Genomic DNA, 19,082 nt, shown 5'->3' on the forward strand with positions numbered 1-19,082 from the left:
GATGTATATATGGAGGAGAGGGGGGGTATTTCGTGGCCCTTGGAGGAGGGGTCCGAAACCAACCTTAACTCTTGTTTCCCCACACATACGGACTCTAAAAACAGCCTATAATCAAGTATTTCTACATTACATGGGCCTGGCCAAAAAATAAGGTCACGCAGCACCTAGAATAGCCTTGGACGAAATTTATGAAGTGGCATCTTGTATATTTCGTCCAAGGCTTCATGCACTCATTATGGTGGCTTCAAAGCCATGGAATCATCACTTGTAACTCCGTTCTTGTTCCCCTTGTGCATGCCATCATCTCCATGCTTGGCATCTTGTATATTTCGTCCAAGGCTTCAGGCACACATTATGGTAGCTTCAAAGCCCTGGAATCATCACTTCTAACTCCCGTCTTATTCCCCTTGCGCATGCCATCATCTTCATGCTTGAACTTGCTCCAAGGTTCATCTTTCTTGTCCAAGCTAGGCCCTTCATTTGTAAGCAAAACAAATGTATCCAATATAGGCAGCATCATATTCTTATGAACATTAGAATCATTACCAAGAAACGAAAGTACCTGGTAATTCAATTGGTGTGCGCGAGCTCTAGTAATTAGTCTAGTATGTATAGCAGCAGGGGCTGTGGGTGTAACAATGGTATTGATGTCCTCATCATCCTCCCCTTCTTGAAATGAAGTCGTCCTGGACTGAAGCTCATCTTCCTCACCCAAATAAGGCTTCAAATTTGCAATCTTAAAAGTGGGACTAACCCGAAAATCTATAGGCAACTCAAGTTTATATGCATTATCATTTATTTTCTCTAACATCTTAAAAGGACCATCAGCATGTGGCATTAGCTTTGATTTGCGTAAACTAGGAAATCTATCCTTGCGCAAATGTAACCAAACGAGATCTCCAAGTGCAAACACAACATGTTTTATACCCTTATCTCCAGCAAGTTTATATTTAGCATTCATAAGCTCAATGTTTTCCTTAGTTAACTCATGCATTGTTAAAATCAATTCAGGATGTTCTTTAGCATCAAAATTAACCTTCTTCGAAGATGGAAGAGGCAACAAATCAATAGGTGCACGAGGTAGGAAACCATACACAATTTCAAAAGGGCACATCTTAGTAGTAGAGTGTATTGAACGATTATAAGGAAACTCAATATGAGGCAAGCATTCTTCCCACATTTTCTTATTATTCTTCAAAACAGCCCTAATCATAGTAGACAATGTTCTATTGACTACTTCAGTTTGTCCATCAGTTTGGGTGTGACAAGTAGTACTAAAAAGCAGTTTAGTCCCCAACTTAGCCCATAAACATCTCCAAAAGTGGCTAAGAAGTTTAGTATCACGATCTGAAATAATAGTATTTGGCACACCATGCAAGCGAATAATTTCATGAAAGAACAAATCAGCAACATTAACAACATCATCGCTTTTATGACATGGTATAAAGTGTGCCATTTTCGAGAATCTATCCACGACAACAAATATGCTATCCCTCCCCTTCTTTGTTCGAGGTAAACCTAAAACAAAGTCCATAGATATATCCTCCCAAGGAACACTAGGTATAGGCAAAGGCATATATAACCCATAAGGTTTGAGTTGTGACTTAGCTTTTGAACATGTAGTATTGCGGGCAACAAAACGGTCAACATCCCGTCTCATCTTTGGACAAAAGAAATGTGTAGCAAGTACGTCCTCCGTCTTCTTCACGCCAAAGTGTCCCATTAATCCTCCTCCATGCGTCTCCTGCAATAATAAAAGACGAACAAAGCTAGCTGGAATGCATAGCTTGTTAGCACAGAACACAAATCCATCATTAACGACGAACTTGTTCCACGTTCTTTCTTCTTCACAATTCTGCATTACATCTTTAAATCAGCATCATGCACATATTGATCTTTGATGGTCTCCGAACCAAATATTTTGAAGTCAAGTTGTGAAAGCATAGTATAGTGACGAGACAATGCATCAGCAATAACATTTTCTTTACCCTTCTTGTGTTTAATGACATAAGGGAAAGTCTCAATGAATTCAACCCATTTAGCATGTCTACGATTCAGTTTAATTAGCTTGACTTTTAATATGTTTCAATGATTCATGGTCAGAATGTATAAAAATTTCTTTGGGCCATAAATAATGTTGCCATGTTTCTAAAGTCCGAACAAGAGCATATAATTCTTTATCATAAGTAGAATAATTCAGACTAGGCCCACTCAATTTTTCAAAAAAATATGCAATAGGTTTTCCATCTTGTAATAACACACCTCCTAATCCAATTCCACTAGCATCACATTCAAGCTCAAAAGTCTTATTAAAATCAGGAAGTTGGAGTAAAGGGGCATCTGTCAACTTATCTTTCAATACTATGAAGGCTTCTTCCTGTGCGGTACCCCAAACAAAAGGCACATCCTTCTTTCTAAGCTCATTGAGAGGTGCAACAATGGTGCTAAAATCTCTCACAAAACGCCTATAGAAACCAGCGAGTCCAAGAAAACTCCTCACTTGTGTGACGTTTTGGGCCACGCCCAACTCTCAATAGCTTCAATCTTGGCTTTATCAACTTCAACTCCCTGTGGAGTAACAACATAGCCAAGAAAAGATAATCGGTCGGTGCAAAAGGTGCACTTCCCAAGGTTACCAAACACGTAGAGCAATAAAAACATCACATAAATGTTCCAAATGTTCTTCCAAAGATTTGCTATAAATCAGTATATCATCAAAATAGACTACCACAAATCGTCCAATGAAAGCACATAAAACTTTGTTCATTAATCTCATGAAAGTACTAGGTGCATTAGTTAACGCAAAAGGCATTCTAACCACTCATATAAACCAAACTTAGTTTGAAATGCTGTTTTCCATTCATCACCCAATTTCATATGAATTTGATGGTATCCACTACGCAAATCAACTTTGGAGAATATTGTAGAGCCACTCAATTCATCAAGCATATCATCTAGCCAAGGAATAGGATGACAATAACAAATAGTAATATTATTAATGCCTCTACAGTCAATGCACATACGTGACATACCATCCTTTTTAGGCACCAGTATAATAGGAACAACACAAGGACTAAGAGATTCGTGTATATAACCTTTGTCGAGCAACTCTTGTACTTGACGCATAATCTCCTTCATCTCCTCTGGAGTGGTATGGTATGGTGCACGGTTGGGTAGCGATGCACCGGGAATTAAGACAATTTGATGCTCAATCCCTCGAATAGGCGTTAATCCCAGTGGCACATCTTGTGGGAAGACGTCAGCGAACTCCTGCAAAATGTTAGTGACAGCAGGGGGCAAAGAGGAAGGCACGTCCTCGAATGAAAATAATGCATCTTTGCACACAAAAGCATAGCAAACATATTTGCTGAAATCTAGCTCATCAATATCAGATTTTGTGGCAAGTAAACATGCACTTTTCAATTTAATTTCAGAAGCAACACTAGATGGTTTATTATTAGGTTTCATGTGTTGCTCAAATTCTTTTGCCACAATCTGATTTTCACTCTTATTTTTCTCCTGTTTTGCTTTATTAGCTCTATTAATATCATCTTTCAAAATGGAATCTGGAGTCATAGGAAGCAAGTAATATTTTTATCCTTATGAACAAGAGTATACTGATTGTTTCTACCATGGTGTACATAATTTTTATCAAATTGCCATGGTCTACCAAGTAATAAGGAAGATGCTTCCATAGGTACCACATCACAATCAACATTATCAACATATGTAGATATACTAAAATGCACATGAATAGTACATGTTACCTTAACCTTCCCGCTATTGTTGAACCATTGGATGTAGTAAGGATGTGGATGTGGTCTTGTGTGGGAGATAGCTTCTCCACCATCTCCATGCTAGCCAAGATGTTGCAGCTCCTTCCATCTATGATGACGTGAACAGAATGTTCCTTCACAAGTCCCTTTGTATGGAACAAATTATGCCTCTGATTTTGTTGAGCTTGTGTAACCTGCACACTCAAAACATGTTGAGCAACTAAACATTCATACCTGTCAGCATCTTCAGCAGCCATGTATTGTGTCTCATGATCAGAATCATCTCCACCGTGTTCTTCACTTGTAATAAGAGCCAAAGTCTCCTCATCATAGTCACTAGTGGAGTCATACCCACCATCCTCAGTAACAATCATCACACGCTTAGATGGGCATTGTCTCGCATAATGACCTCCACCCTTGCAACAATGACAAATAATATCATGTGTTTGCCCTGTTGATGCCATGGATGAAGAAGAGCTCTGTGCAGGCCCAGAAGGTGTGCTCTTGGCAGATAGTGATGGTTGTGCCTGCTTTCTTGTATCATGGTTGGCGGTGGCAGCTGACAGAGGCACCGGTGCAGCAGAACGTGTGGAAGTAGAGGATGCATGCGGTGTCCATGATGAAGGTGGACCTGCACAAAAGTTAGTTCGCGCCAATGCCTATCGATCCTGCACTGCAAGTTTAGCTTTGCAAGCAAGATGGAATAAACGAGTGATATTATTATATTCCTTATACTCTAGAATGGCCTCAATCTCTTTATTTAATCCACCCATAAAACGTGCAGGCATAGCTTCATTATCCTCAACAATACCACATCTAATCACACCAGTTTGTAATTCTTGATAATATTCTTCTACAGTTTTTTTCCTTGTCTCAAACGCTGCAATTTCTGAAGCAATTCACGTTGATAATATGGTGGAACCCAGCGAGTAAGCATAGCATTTTTCATAGCAGCCCAAGTAGCTGTAATAGGATATAATCTACAATGTTCAGACCACCAAACACATGCAAAACTAGTGAAAGCACAAACAGCAGCAGGAGCACGTCTCTCCTCGGGATATTGTAAACATGTAAAATGTTGTTCAGTTTCTAACTCCCAAGTAAGATATATATCAGGAACATATCTACCCTCAAATGGTGGAATATTCAATATCAGTTTAGGAAGATGGTCATGATTTCGTACCTCAGGTGGTGGTGCAGCCCTACCATTGCGATGATATGCATGAGGACGACCTGGTGGTGGTGCTGGTGGTTGCACGTAGTTCTGATTTTGATCAACCTCATCCTCATAAGGGTCCTCCACCTCTGCAGTAGCAGCAGGAGCTACAGAAGGATCAACAGCGGCACCAGAATTTTGACCAGGCTCAATGGGAATGTGCAGTTCTTGTCCCACTTGTTGTTGTTGTTGTTGTTGATGTTCTCGCTGTTGTTGTTGTTGGTGTTGTTGTTGTTGTTGTTGTGGTGGTGGTGGTTGTTGTTGGTGTTGTTGTTGTTGTTGTTGTTGTTGTTGTTGTGGTGGTGGTGGTGGTGGTGGTGGTCGTTGTTGTTGTTGTTGTTGTTGTTGTTGTTGTTGTTGTTGTTGTTGTTGTTGTTGTTGTTGTTGTTGTTGTTGTTGTTGTTGCTGCTGCTGCTGCTGCTGCTGCTGCTATTGTTGTTGTTGTTGTTGTTGTTGTTGCGACAGGTGCAGCCGGCGGTGGTGGTGCAAAACGCGAAAGCAATTCAGTAAACTTATTACTGAGCTTTGTTTCGAACGTCTTCTCTGTGCCATCTATCTTCTCCATGGCCTATTCAAATCTGTTTAGCACATCTTGCACCTGCCCACTCATCATTTGCTGAAACTTATCACGAAGCTCCTTGTTTGTCAAGTTCTCTCAGTCTATCTCCTCGGCTTGTGATCCTGCCATGGTTAGTAGCAATAGAAACACACAAGAATATGATCCTACAGACTACTAATAAGTGGTGGTGGTGGGTGTCACAAGTCCGTCAAGCAAATGTCAAATTCTTACTAGTTCTTACCCAGCAGCTGGCGGTGATCGTCAACCGTTGTAGTCAAAACTCTCAAATCTTAGATAGAGCGATAACTAGGGAGAGTCAAACACACGACGTAGATGTATGTGGAGCTAGGAAGGCTTATAATATGGTAGCAAAAAGGGTCAGCAATAATCAATTCAGAGATGCAAAGTTGAATAAACGCTCAACGACGGTACTGTGTTGGTCCTACGCTAGACCGTACTAGAGACGCGAGCCTAGAACACAAACAAAATCACGGTGCCACACGTAAACAAGGGAGGAGCACTCTCTGATTTTTTTTCGTTTTTCACTTTTTTGCACTTTTTTCCTCTTTTTTTGCTCCGTAACAATTTTTTTTCGAAAGTCTACACATGGTCTAAAAACTGGCTTGCCAGAATTTTCCAGACATAGTTTTTTTAAACTGGAACTATTTTTCTATTGCGGGTAACACGGAAGTTCGGGAATCCTACTTTGTCACGACTCAGAGTATGGCGTGATCTGGAAATCGAAAACAGAGCAACAAATACTAGACTCGGACTAGGACTGGTGGCGGAGATGAAAGCGGTGGAAACTCGGACTGCTGGCGGTTATATGTAGGGCGGTGGAACACGGACTGGTGGCGAATCTATGATGGAGGTGGACTCAAATTATCGTGATGGCGATGGATATGTGGTATATGGCAGCGACGATGACGATGGTGGTATATGGCAGCGGTGATGACAATGGTGGTATATGGCAGCGGTGTTGACGATGGTAGTATATGGCAGCGGTGACGATGATGGTAGTATATGGCAGCGGTGATGATGATGATGATGATGATGATGATGCGGCGGTGGCGTGCCAACTTGTGAACAGAACTCGAAACTCTAAAGGACTAGACACTGAGACCAGCAACTAGGCACGACGATGCAACCGCAAATTCAACAATGCAAAACCCTAAAAATATTATGCAAAGGCTCAGATTGGTTCGGATATGATGAACTAACCCTAACTTTTTTTGGCTATTTTCGTGGACTATAGGTATGAAGAATATACTCAATCTAAACTACGAAAAACTATAAAATATCACCGAGCAACCTGGAAATCTGATACCACTTGATAGAGGCGAAGGTGTCCCGATGTTTCGATGAGATGGTGGCTATCGTTTTCTATGGGAGTCAACCTTGACGATCCGACTATGAACGTGCGAGATGTCGCGCCTTAGCAATCGCTAAACCAACTTCCGAGGGGTTATTAACAACGTCGAAGCACGATCAACCTGACCACGAGGATCTGTTTCCTGCAAGCAAACGAAGAACAAGCAAGAAACTGAGATTGCAATCTGGATATTGCGAATATAAGATGAAAGCTTTATTGATGAAGGTGGGGTTCTGTGACGTTTGGCCCAAAAATAAGGTGATGCAGCACCTAGAATAGCCTCTGGACGAAATTTATGAAGTGGCATCTTGTATATTTCGTCTAAGGCTTCATGCACCCATTATGGTGGCTTCAAAGCCCTGGAATCATCACTTGTAACTTTGTTCTTGTTCCCCTTGCGCATGCCATCATCTCCATGCTTGAACTTTCTCCAAGGTTCATCTTTCTTGTCCAAGCTAGGCCAATCATTTGTAAGCAAAACAAATGTATCCAATTTAGGCAGCATCATATTCTCATGAATATTAGAATCGTTACCAAGAAACTAAAGTACCTGGTAATTCAATTGGCGTGCGCGAGCTCTATTAATTGGTCCAGTATGTATAGGAGCAGGGGTTGTGGGTGTAACAATGGTATTGATGTCCTCATCAGAGTGGGAATGAATTCAACCGTCTCGCCGTCCTGGCTTGGCCACAAATATTGCGAATCTCGGTTTTGAAATCTCTGTAAATCCAAAACTCACCAGGAAATCATGAAACTTGGCATGGTGTCACTACATGGTACATATAATTGTCCAATTTGGGTGAAGCTATATTACAAGCCTCTTACAAACCGGAGCCTGTCACAACTCTCATGCTTCCGGTAGGGAAACATTCCCCTCTTGTGGGTGCAACGATAATCGCTACCTCTTCTCGCCTTGAACTTTGCTTTCTACAGGCAACATAGAATAACAGGAGTGTCGGGCTGAAATTTGAAAATGTTCAGGGTTCGTTTGGCCATTGTATATATTACTAATTACTAAGTTTTCTCCGCATTTAATGTAGTCCATAATTCAAATTTGAACTACGAGCACATACTCCAGTGAAGAAAAATGGGTGGGAAATCATACATGTGTCATCGGGTGCATGTTTAGGTCTCATTTAAGGAATGGGAATGAATTACAAACTTGTCGTCGTCTAGAAACATTGGGAATCTCGATTTTTAAATCCTAGTAAATCAAAAAGTCACCCAAAAAACATGAAACCTGGCATGGTTTCATGACATGGCACATATATGTCATGGTAAAAAAAATTGTCCAGTTCGAGAAGAGGCACACAAATTAGTAGCCAACGAAGTCCTTTTTGAAACAAAAAACTGACACGTTAATATTGCAAATGATTGTATTATATTAACCATGTCAAAATTTAACCATACTTAGTGGCGTGCATGCGGCTGTTTGATTAGACGGGACGAGCGCAAGAAGTCCGCCGTGCAGGCTCGACGGGACGTGTGCGAGCACTCCCCTACACATGCTCGACGGGACGCGTGCATCCTGTCCACCTCGTAGGCTTGACAGGACACACGCGAGCAGCAAGAGCACCCATGCTCACCGGGAAGCGAGCTCTATGACCTCCATGCACCAGCCGCCGCCCGCCTCGTTCACAACTTCTCCATTAATGGGTTAATGAATGCAACTGGACGGAGGGTGTTTACTTGTGATACCATGGCAACACTTGCTTTGTTCGTGTTTTCAACTTGTATTCCGCCCTAATTTAAATTGCCATATAGGTCAACGAATAATACGACCACAAATAAAATGGCAACTGATAATACAACGACAAATTTACAATGGCGCAGATAATAATTGTCTTACATATTCTGAATAATTTAAAATGCCACATGTGGCAAAGCCCGGAAGACACGGGGGCAAGAGAAGAAGGAAATTGCAGACAACGATCTGGGTCGCTACTGTGTCTACTCGTCGATGGATCATCGGGCGACGAAATCATCCATCTCCTTCAATTCCTCATGACTTTGCTTGAAAGCAGCCACGGATTCCTCCACCTCCTGCTCATGCTTGATCCGGAGCTTCCTCAAGCCACCCATCAGTTCCTCGACAACCACTTTCAGCATCGTCTCTGTGGCACTACTCTACTCATGCAGCATCTTCCAACCGGTGGCCTACTCCTCCTTCTTGGCGAGCTACTTGAGGAGCTTCGCATTGTCACCCATGAGTTGCTCAACGAGGTCGGTCGCCTTGTCAACCGAGGCATCACTAATCTTGAGCAGCTTCATCAAGCCGTCGACCAGCTCCTGCTTCATAGTGACGCCAGCGAGAATGTTGTCATCGCCGGCGAAGGACTTCAGGAATGTTGGCTCGTCACGATGGACGACGCCGCGAATGCGCTTGTGAGAGCCCTCGCGTGCCCAGAGAGCTTGTTCGAGGGCTCCACGGCGCGCCGAGACATCCCTGCTGCGGCTGCGGCTTCGCGGCGGGACCTCTCATGTGCTTCCGTGGCCTTGGTCTTTGCTGCCTGGTTATATGTCCACCCTAAACTCCTCCTACCAGTCATGGCGGAAAGACTTGACAGGAAAGACCAGTTTCGTGGGTGATGAGGAGAGGAACTGTGAAGTAATTTTCGAGAGGGTAGTTTTTATAGCCCGGTGCTAAGTGTGAACACATATTAGTTTGATAGGTGTGTGTTGGGGATATAACTATTAGGTATGACCCACCCAGGAGGGCTGGGTCATCCCTATGACGATTCTTCACAATGAAACCCAAGATCATATGGCGGTTCATATATAGGCTTGGTACAGGGCCCAAACCCGAAGGTGGCTTAAAGCCCATGGATATAAACCGCCATGTATGTAAACTTGTATCGTAAGGCATGTAAGAAAGGTCACCGAGCTGGATACGTTGTATAAGCCGGCCGGGACTCTGTAGCTCGCAAGGCGTCAACCCGTGTATATAAGGGGACGACCTAGCGGCGGCTTAGGACAAGAAACAACAGATCGAGAGCCGGGTCAAGCGTATTCGCTCCCTGCTCATCGAAACCCTAGCAATACCATCTACAAACTGGACTAGGCTTTTACCTTCATCGTAAGGGGCCGAACTAGTATAAACTCCTCGTGTCCTTTGTCCTGATTAACCCCTTTAAGAAAACCTTATCGCGATGGCTCCACCACTAAGTCCTCGCACTAGGAAATCTGCCATGACAATTCCATGATAGTTGGCGCACACCGTGGGGCTATCGCACGATGGTTTCAAGTTCTTAGAGGCAACTTCGAAGGGATAAAGGGATACGCTGTGGGCCGGATGACCAAGAGTTGTCGCGGCAAGCTCTACATCGATGACGCAGGCTGGGGCCCCGAGGCCAGCTCAATTGAGTATGGGTACCGGGTCCCCTTCGGCGGAACCCACGTCTTCATCGGCAAGATCGGAGAACCGGGCCCTGATCCGAACATCTGCACCGACATCGTCGAGACAGCTCAGCATGCGAGACCCTCCCAGGTTCGGCCTGGCAAGAATCGTGCCTTCGTGGGATTTATCCATGGAGCTGAATCTAAGGATATACTGGCATCTGGTGGTGAGACCATCATTTACTCTGATGGTGAGTCATCCACCGGTGAGACCGAGTCATTGTATCAACTGCTAGACGGCCGTCTTGGGGGCTATTCCGATGGCGACAGTATTTCGGACCCCTGTGAGCCGGCGAACCGGGTTGAAATCTTCATGGCCGGTACACAGCCCGTGCAACATTCATCAATGGTAGCAGGGCTGATTTCTGGGTCAGCGGCGGCGGCGGTTGCCGAGGAAGGAGGCCCTGAGCGCCCGCTGACTCAGGTCTTGACCAACTTACTGGATAAGCTGACGACACTGTTAACAACGGTGGTTAACCCGATGGATCAAGATCAGCATAATGCGGCGATCCCAAAAGTGCGTGATGAGATAGCACAGTCCAAGGAGGGGCTAAACACAGAAAATACCAGGATGGCCGAGGAGCGGGCCGCTTTGGATGCTCAAGCACAACGGATTCAGTCACAATCTTACTGGCTCATGCTAGATCAGAATGCTTCCAATGTAGTCATGAGGAGGAGGCATCAGACTCGTCTACCTTCGGTTTATGAGGCAAGGAATCTCTTTAACACGCCAGGGGCAGGAACCAGTAACCCGACAGTAGCGAACCGGGTCGAAGCACCTGGGACGGGTACGCCAGTTCAGCCGCGTACAGAAGACCCTCCTCGTCAGAACAATAACCCACCGCAGCACGTGCCAACGCCGCCGGGTCAATATTCTAACCCTTTGGATAACATGATCGCTGCGGCGTCACGATTGCGGCTCTCCCGGTTGATGGTGAGTCGCCAACGGCGGTTGAGACACAGAGGGCTAGAGAGGTTCTCCAGAAGGCACTAACTCAGCAGCAGGCTTATTCTTACAGTCATGATAGGATTCATTCCACCCCTCGCCCAAACCGAAGTTACAGCAAACATCTTGATGAGCCGGCGGTGTCAAGTAGTGGACGGAACCATAACCCGCCGCGCAGACATAACCCGGCGAGCGGTGGTGCTGATGCTCAGAATGTGGCGGATCAAGGAAGAGCCCGTCGAGAGGCCGAGTTAGCGGCACAGTATGTGGCCCGTCAACCCACTCCGGTTCGTCCAATCACTTCTGTGGATCCAAGTGTAACCTTTAGAAATTTTGGCGTGCCATGCTTAGTGCCGGATCCACGTAATGAGAGCCTGCCCAAGGATTTCAAAGGTCCTCGTAAGGTGCCTAACTATACTACCGATTTAAGTCCTTAGGCATGGATCAAAAGTTATGAGATGGCTATGGAATTGCTGGATGTCAGCGAGGTTGCATGCGCTAAATATTTCCCCCTGATGTTGGAAGGAATGGCCCGTACTTGGTTGAAAGGGCTCCCTGCTAATTCCATCAGGTCATGGGCCGAGTTCAAGGCCCGATTCATCCAAAACTTCAAAGACACATGTAAACATCCCATGTCAATTGTGGATCTGGCCTCCTGTATTCAAGAAGAAGGTGAGTCAAGAACCCATTGGGTGCGCCGGGTCTCAACAATCTTGCACTCATCTGATCGCATCAATGCCGATTCAGCGGTGTTGATGTTGGAGAACAATTGTCGTTTCACGCCCTTAAAGCAGAAGCTAGGGCGGCTCAAACATCATTGCAATGACATGGGGACTCTCATGGCGGCTCTGGTTAAGAATGCTGACTCTGATAGTACCAAGGACCCCAAGTCTGATGATGAAAAGTCAGGGAAGGGAAGGAAGAGCAGCAACGCTAAGGGGCACCAGCATAACCCGGTGAACTAGGGAGGCAACGGTAAGCGCAAGGCTGATAATAGTTTTGACTTTGTGGCTAACACCAATGCACAAAATAATGGTCAGCATCGCAAGGGTAAACCACCCCCATGGGCTGGAGGATGCAGTATCAATCTTGAACAGATGTTAAATCAGCCCTGCCCAAGACATGGTACAAGGGAAAGACCATCCTGGCACCTCTGGAAAGATTGTCACATTATGAAAGAGTACATGAATTCCAATCTTTTTCAAGATAGTCATGGGCTAGGTGGCCGTTCTGGATCCGGCTTTCACGGTCCGGGTTACGGCGGTGGCGGTTCTACCTCTGGATTCCAGGGAAATCAAGGTAATCACGGCAATCAGGGTGGTTACAACCAGCAGAATAATCAGGGGGGTCAACAACAGCAACAGTCTGGTTATCAGAGCAACCCGAAGCAGTTGAACAGTGGGCAATATCATGTTTTTACCACCAGCTTGTGTAAACGTGACCAGAAGCTTCATAGGAGGTTAGTCAATGTTGTTAAGCCGACGTTTCCTCGTTATCTGTGCTGGTCTGAGCATCCCATCTTGTGGAGTTGGGAAGATCACCCACCCTGGGTTGATAATCCGGGTCATTTGGCTTTGGTGGTCGCACCTCAGGTCGGAGGGTATAAGTTTACCAAATTACTCATTGACGGGGGGAGCAGCATCAATATCCTTTATTATGAAACTTTCCGTCGCATGGGATTGACTGATAAAAATCTTAAGCCGTCAAACACTATGTTCCATGGTGTGGTGCCTGGTAAGTCGGCATATCTAGTTGGTAAGATAGATCTAGAAGTTGTTTTTGGAGATGATCATGAATCTAGGTTAGAGATGTTGACCATTGAAGTGGTCAAGATCCACAGCCCATATCATGCTCTGTTTGGACGGCCGGCTTATGCCAAGTTCATGGCGCGGCCGTGTTATGTGTATCTTCATCTCAAGATGCCGGGTCATAAAGGAACCATTATAGTGCATGGGAGCATAAGATAGCTCTAGAATGTGAAGAAGGGGAAGCAGCTTATGCTGAGTCATTTTGCGCAACGGAGGAGTTAAAATTTTACAAGGACAATGTTGACCCGGCATATATGACATCTTTGAAAAAGCCAACCACAGAGCATGATCCGGTTTTAAAGTTTAAATCAGCGGATGATACCCAGATGGTTGATTTTGTTTCTGGCGATTCATCCCAGCAGTTCAGCATCAGTGCTAATCTGGATCCGAAATAGGAAAGCTCGCTCATCGAGTTATCCGTGAGAACCGGGACATCTTTGCATGGAAGCCTTCGGACACGCCGGGTGTACCGAGAGAACTCGCTAAGCACACTCTTAATATTGATCCAAAGTTTAAGACGGTCAAACAGTTTCTTCGCCGTTTTAATGAGGAGAGACGGAAGGCCATCAGAGAGTAAGTAGCCCGGCTCTTGGCAGCTGGGTTTATCATCGAAATTTTCCATTCTGAGTGGTTGGCTAACCCGGTGCTAGTACTTAAGAAGAATGACACTTGGTGTATGTGTGTGGACTACAAGGATTTGAACAAGGCTTGTCCGGCTGATCCTTTTGCTCTCCCGTGTATTGATCAGATTATTGGTGCTATGGTGGGTTGTGAGCGTTTGAGTTTTTGGATGCTTATTCTGATTATCATCAGATCAAGATGGCAGTTAAGGACCAGGAGAAGACAACTTTCATAACTCCTTTTGGAGCCTTCTGCTATGTGTCTGTGCCTTTTGGGCTCAAGAGTGCCCAGGCGACTTATCAGAGATGTGTGCAAAATTTCCTTCATAATCAAATTGGGCGTAATGTTCATGCTTACTTGGATGATATTGTGGTGAAGTCCAGAGAGAAAGAGACATTGATAGATGATTTGAAGGAAACCTTTGATAATCTCAGGGTCTATAATATGATGTTTAACCCGGCCAAGTGTGTTTTTGGTGTGCCGGCAGGGAAGCTCTTGGGTTTTCTGGTGTCTAACAGGGGCATTGAAGCTAATCCAGAGAAAATCAAGGCCATTACTTCTCTGGCTAAGCCGGTGTGTGTCAATCATGTGCAACGTCTGACGGGACGTATTGCGGCGTTAAGCCGGTTCATAAGCCGGTTGGGAGAGAAAGCTATCCCTCTGTATCAGATGATGAAAAAGACATATAATTTTGTTTGGAGTGATGCTGCTAATGAAGCGTTTGAGGATTTAAAGAAAAAGCTGGTTGAGCCGCCCGTGCTTGCTGCCCCTGTTGATAAAGATCCTTTGTTGTTATATGTGGCTGCTAATAGCCAGGCTGTCAGTGTAGCCATTGTGGTGGAAAGGAAGGAGGCAGGCAAGGAATATCCGGTTCAAAGGCCGGTTTACTATATCAATGAGGTGCTTACTTTGTCCAAGCAGAGATATCCGCACTGGCAGAAGCTTGTATATGGGGTGTTCTTGGCCAGCCGGAAGCTTAAACGCTATTGTTTGGGTCATCCTATCATTGTGGTTAGCTCTGCTCCTTTGGGAGATATTATCCAAAACAGGGAAGCGACTGACCGGGTTGCTAAGTGGGCTATTGAGCTTGGACCTCATGGATTAAAGTATGTGCCTCGCACGGCCATCAAATCTCAGGCGCTGGTGGATTTCATCAATTTGGACAGAGATGCGGATGCCTAAGGAAAAGCAAGATAACACGTATTGGACTATTCACTTTGATGGGTCCAGACAGTTGGAAGGCTTGGGGGTTGGAGTTGTGCTTGCTTCCCCTCGAGGTCATAAGTTCTGTTATGTTCTCCTTTTAATGTTTCCTTGCACTAATAATGCAGCTGAGTATGAGGCCTTGCTCCACGGTCTTCGGATGGCTAAGGAGATGAATTTAAGCCGGATTAGGTGCTTCGGCGACTCAGATTTGGTGGCTCAGCAAGTCTCTGGTACTTGGGATTCCAAGGATCCACTCATGGAGGCTTATCAGCGAGAGGTGGACGTTATTGCTGGTCACTTCAAGGGTTATCAAGTTGAGCACGTGGATCGGAGGAAAAAATGAAGCGGCGGATGCTTTAAACCAGTTGGGTTCTCAATGTAAGCCGGTGCCGCCTAATGTTTTTCTTGATGTTTTGCATAACCCGTCGGTCAAGTTACCTACAGAGGAGGATTTGGCAATCCCTGACCCGGAGGCTCAGTTGGTGGCGGCTCTTCATGTAATTCCGGATTGGACAGTTCCTTATTTTGCTTATATGACCCGAGGTGAGTTACCTGACGATGAAACCTTAGCCAGAAAGATAACCCGGCGGTCTAAGTCAATGACAATTGTTGATGGAGAGTTACACCATCGCAGTGTCACAGGAGCATTTCAACATTGTGTTTCTCCAGAGGAGGGCTGTGAGATCCTGTGTGAGATTCATGAAGGAGACTGTGGTCATCATGCCGGTTCAAAATCTCTCATGGCTAAAGCTTTTTGTCATGGATTTTATTGGCTAACAGCTCATGCTGATGTGGAGGACCTGGTTAGAAGGTGTGATGGATGTCAAAAAATTTCACGACAAGCTCATGTGCCGGCTCAAGAATTGAGGATGATTCCAATTACTTGGCCGTTTGCAGTTTGGGGGCTTGATATGGTTGGACCTTTCAAAATATCCAAGGATAAAAGACCCACCTTTTGGTGGCGGTTGAGAAGTTCACTAAGTGGGTAGAGGCAGAGCCAGTCAGTAAGTGTGCCGCAGCAATGGTGGTTCAATTCAGGAAGAAGGTGATCTTCCATTTTGGCTTTCCACACAGCATCATAACAGACAATGGCACTAATCTTTCTAAGGGTGCAATGGAAGAATTTTGTCAATGTGAGCACATCCGGCTTGATGTATCATCAGTGGCTCACCCTCAATCTAATGGTCAAGCAGAGAGAGCCAATCAAGAGATCTTGAAAGGCATCAAGCCCCGACTTATGGTTCCCCTGCAGAGAACGCTGGGTTGTTGGGTGGAGGAGTTACCTTCCGTGTTATGGAGCATCAATACCACCCCTAACAGATCTACGAGATACATGCCTTTCTTCATGGTTTACGGAGCAGAGGCGGTTCTCCCCAGTGACATCCGTCATGACTCACCTCGTGTGGCGGCTTATGTTGAAGCTGACAATGAAAAGGCACGTCAGGAAGCACTTGACCTATTGGATGAAGAGCGTGACATCATGATGGCTTGTTCAACGATTTACCAGCAAGATCTGCGCCGTTAGCACAGCCGCTGGGTTAAAAGCAAAACTTTCCAAGAAGCTGATCTGGTGCTCCGACTTATCCAGGATCACACTGATATGCACAAGTTATCCCCACCTTGGGAAGGACCCTTTGTGGTCAGCAAGAATCTAAACAATGGGTCATATTACCTTATCGATGTTGGAGACCACAAGGACTCACGCACGTCGGAGGAAGGGACTCGCCGGCTGTGGAATATTGCTCATCTTCGGCCTTACTACACTTAAGCCACTGGCTCTTTCGATGTACATATTTTGACAATGTATATATTATGGTCGATATAATAAAGTCAGCATCCCTGCTAAAGTAGGGCCTTTGTCATTTTTTCTTCTTCAATAAATGAGTTTTTGGTCTCATGGGGGCTTCTGCTTTATAAAGCAAAGTTATGTTACCCGCAAAAAAAAGAAGCAAAGTTATGTTACCCATTGATCCGGCTTATAAGCCACATAAAAAACTTGGGGGCTTGCTACCCAGGTTAAAGAGACCAAAGAGAGTCTGTTGCAAAAGCACAACTCAAACATAGGTACCCCTTGAGCACAACTCAAAATATTGCTTGGGGGCTCTTTTGTTCTAAAGAACAAAGAGTCTATAACCTTGTGATAGGCTATAAAAGCCAGGCTTGGAAGCCAGGTGTATTCACCTAAAACCCTGGGTTATCCTGCCTTTTTAAGTAAGTCACTCCGCCCAGGTAATCCATGAAAGACCCGTCGAACGTTTGACAAGTCAATCTTATACAGATCCTGAACATGTCAAAGTTAAAATGATTATTGGTTAATGTGAGGTCCATCTTATAAGGTTTGTAAAATGGTTTAACTCAGTGGCCTGGCAGCCCATGAAAAGCCTCGGTTTGGACCTGGCAACCCATGAAAAGCCTCACTTCTTGTTTGTTTTCAGCAGATTCTTTCTTTTGAGGTTATTTGATGAAGTTTATATAGTGTTATGATTATAATTCACTGGTGTTCATTGACCCGGCCTGGCTTTGACTATAAGTCGCCAGTATGAGATAATATCCGGTGTTTATTTACCCGGCCTGGTTTTGACTATAAGTCGCCAGTATGAAATAATATCCGGTGTTTATTGACCTAGCCTGGTTTTCGACTATAAGTCACCAATATGAAATAAATATAATATCCGGTGTTTATTAACCCGGTCCGGCTTTGTTCATAAGCCGGCAATCTCTGATAATTACCAGTGCTCGGAGCTTTGGGCTATCACCCTTACTGCACTGGTTGATAACCCAACAAATGTGATCAAATATCATAGGTATGACATATTTTTAATCATATATGATTATTATTTCATCCAACCTTGGTTATAAATTATGATAAGTTCACATTGGGGCATTATAACCCATCCAGCGGTTAACCGCCAGGACACTTTTCATCTGTTGTATGCAGGAACAGATTCAAAATTGATAATATCATAAGGCATATACGGCATATCTTCGCAAGCGGATAAATAAGTATCATAAACAGCACAATATGCACGATGGCATAGCAGAACAAGAAGTTTACAGCTAGCCTATTACAAGGCACTTGGTGCCCAAAAGGATAATTGTTTTTTCAGTTTCGCATACAGCAGATGATAAACTGGCCCGGGTTCATGAATCTTGGCCTGGCTGACATGAAGGTTGCGACTCATCCCTTGCCAGTTCGTCCTCCTCCACCGTCTAGAAGTTGGGTTTGGACCAGTCAAAGGCACGTACGGTGACAAATTCAGCCTCGTCATCAATCAGATCAGACGGATCAATATCAGGGGTGAAAGTGTGCTTACGAATCGTCGGGTTTAAGTCCATCACTTTATATGAAGGGGTCGCCATCTTCTGATTATCTGCATCATAACACGTCTGATACTTGGTGAGGATAGTCTCTTCGGCAATGATTGTTGCATGAGGGCGAATCTCCTTGACACAAGGAGCAAAGTCTTGTTGGTCAAAAGGAGTCCCATCTTCCTTGAGACTAGGATACCCACCGGCTACGTCTGCCGGGTCTAACTCTAGTACCCAGGCTTTAGCACGGCTCAAAGCTGTCACAACTCCGGCTCTAGCAGAAGATCGCTTGATTTCTTGGAACCTAGTGGGCAAGATGGATAATTTCTTTAAGACATCACTCAATATATTTGGTCCTTGATTCGCTAGGGAGATACTGGCGAGAGTCCGCTGCGCTTTAGTGTATAATTGTGCAACAAGTGTGTAAACCGCCTTGAGCTTTACTAGTGTATCTCGGCTCAGATTGCTACTCCTGGGACCTGTAAAGTTTACACAATTGGTTTAATGGCGGCTTATACTATGATGACATATGATCACTTTGGGTAAATAAGACGGTGACTTACCAAAGATTGCAGAAACCATCTGAGACACACGATTCTTTAAAACGGTGAGTTCAGTGGTAACCTCTTCTAGAGCCGCCTCGGCTTTCTCAGCACGCTGCGTCAAGGCAGTCTTCTCATTTGCCCAAGCCTCTTTCTCCGTAGTAAAGCTGGTCTTCAATTTTTCTGCTTCAGACACACTCAATTGGAATTTTGATTCAGCCTTTTTTGTCTCAGTCTCCTGAGCCTCCAACCGGGTCTTGGCCTCGGACAATTGAGTTTCCAGTTCTATGGTCGCAGCCTGCATACAACTTAAGTTGGCATGGCAGATTAC

Source organism: Triticum urartu, chromosome 1 (genome assembly GCF_003073215.2).
Source record: "Triticum urartu cultivar G1812 chromosome 1, Tu2.1, whole genome shotgun sequence".
In the NCBI taxonomy this organism is placed as follows: domain Eukaryota; kingdom Viridiplantae; phylum Streptophyta; class Magnoliopsida; order Poales; family Poaceae; genus Triticum; species Triticum urartu.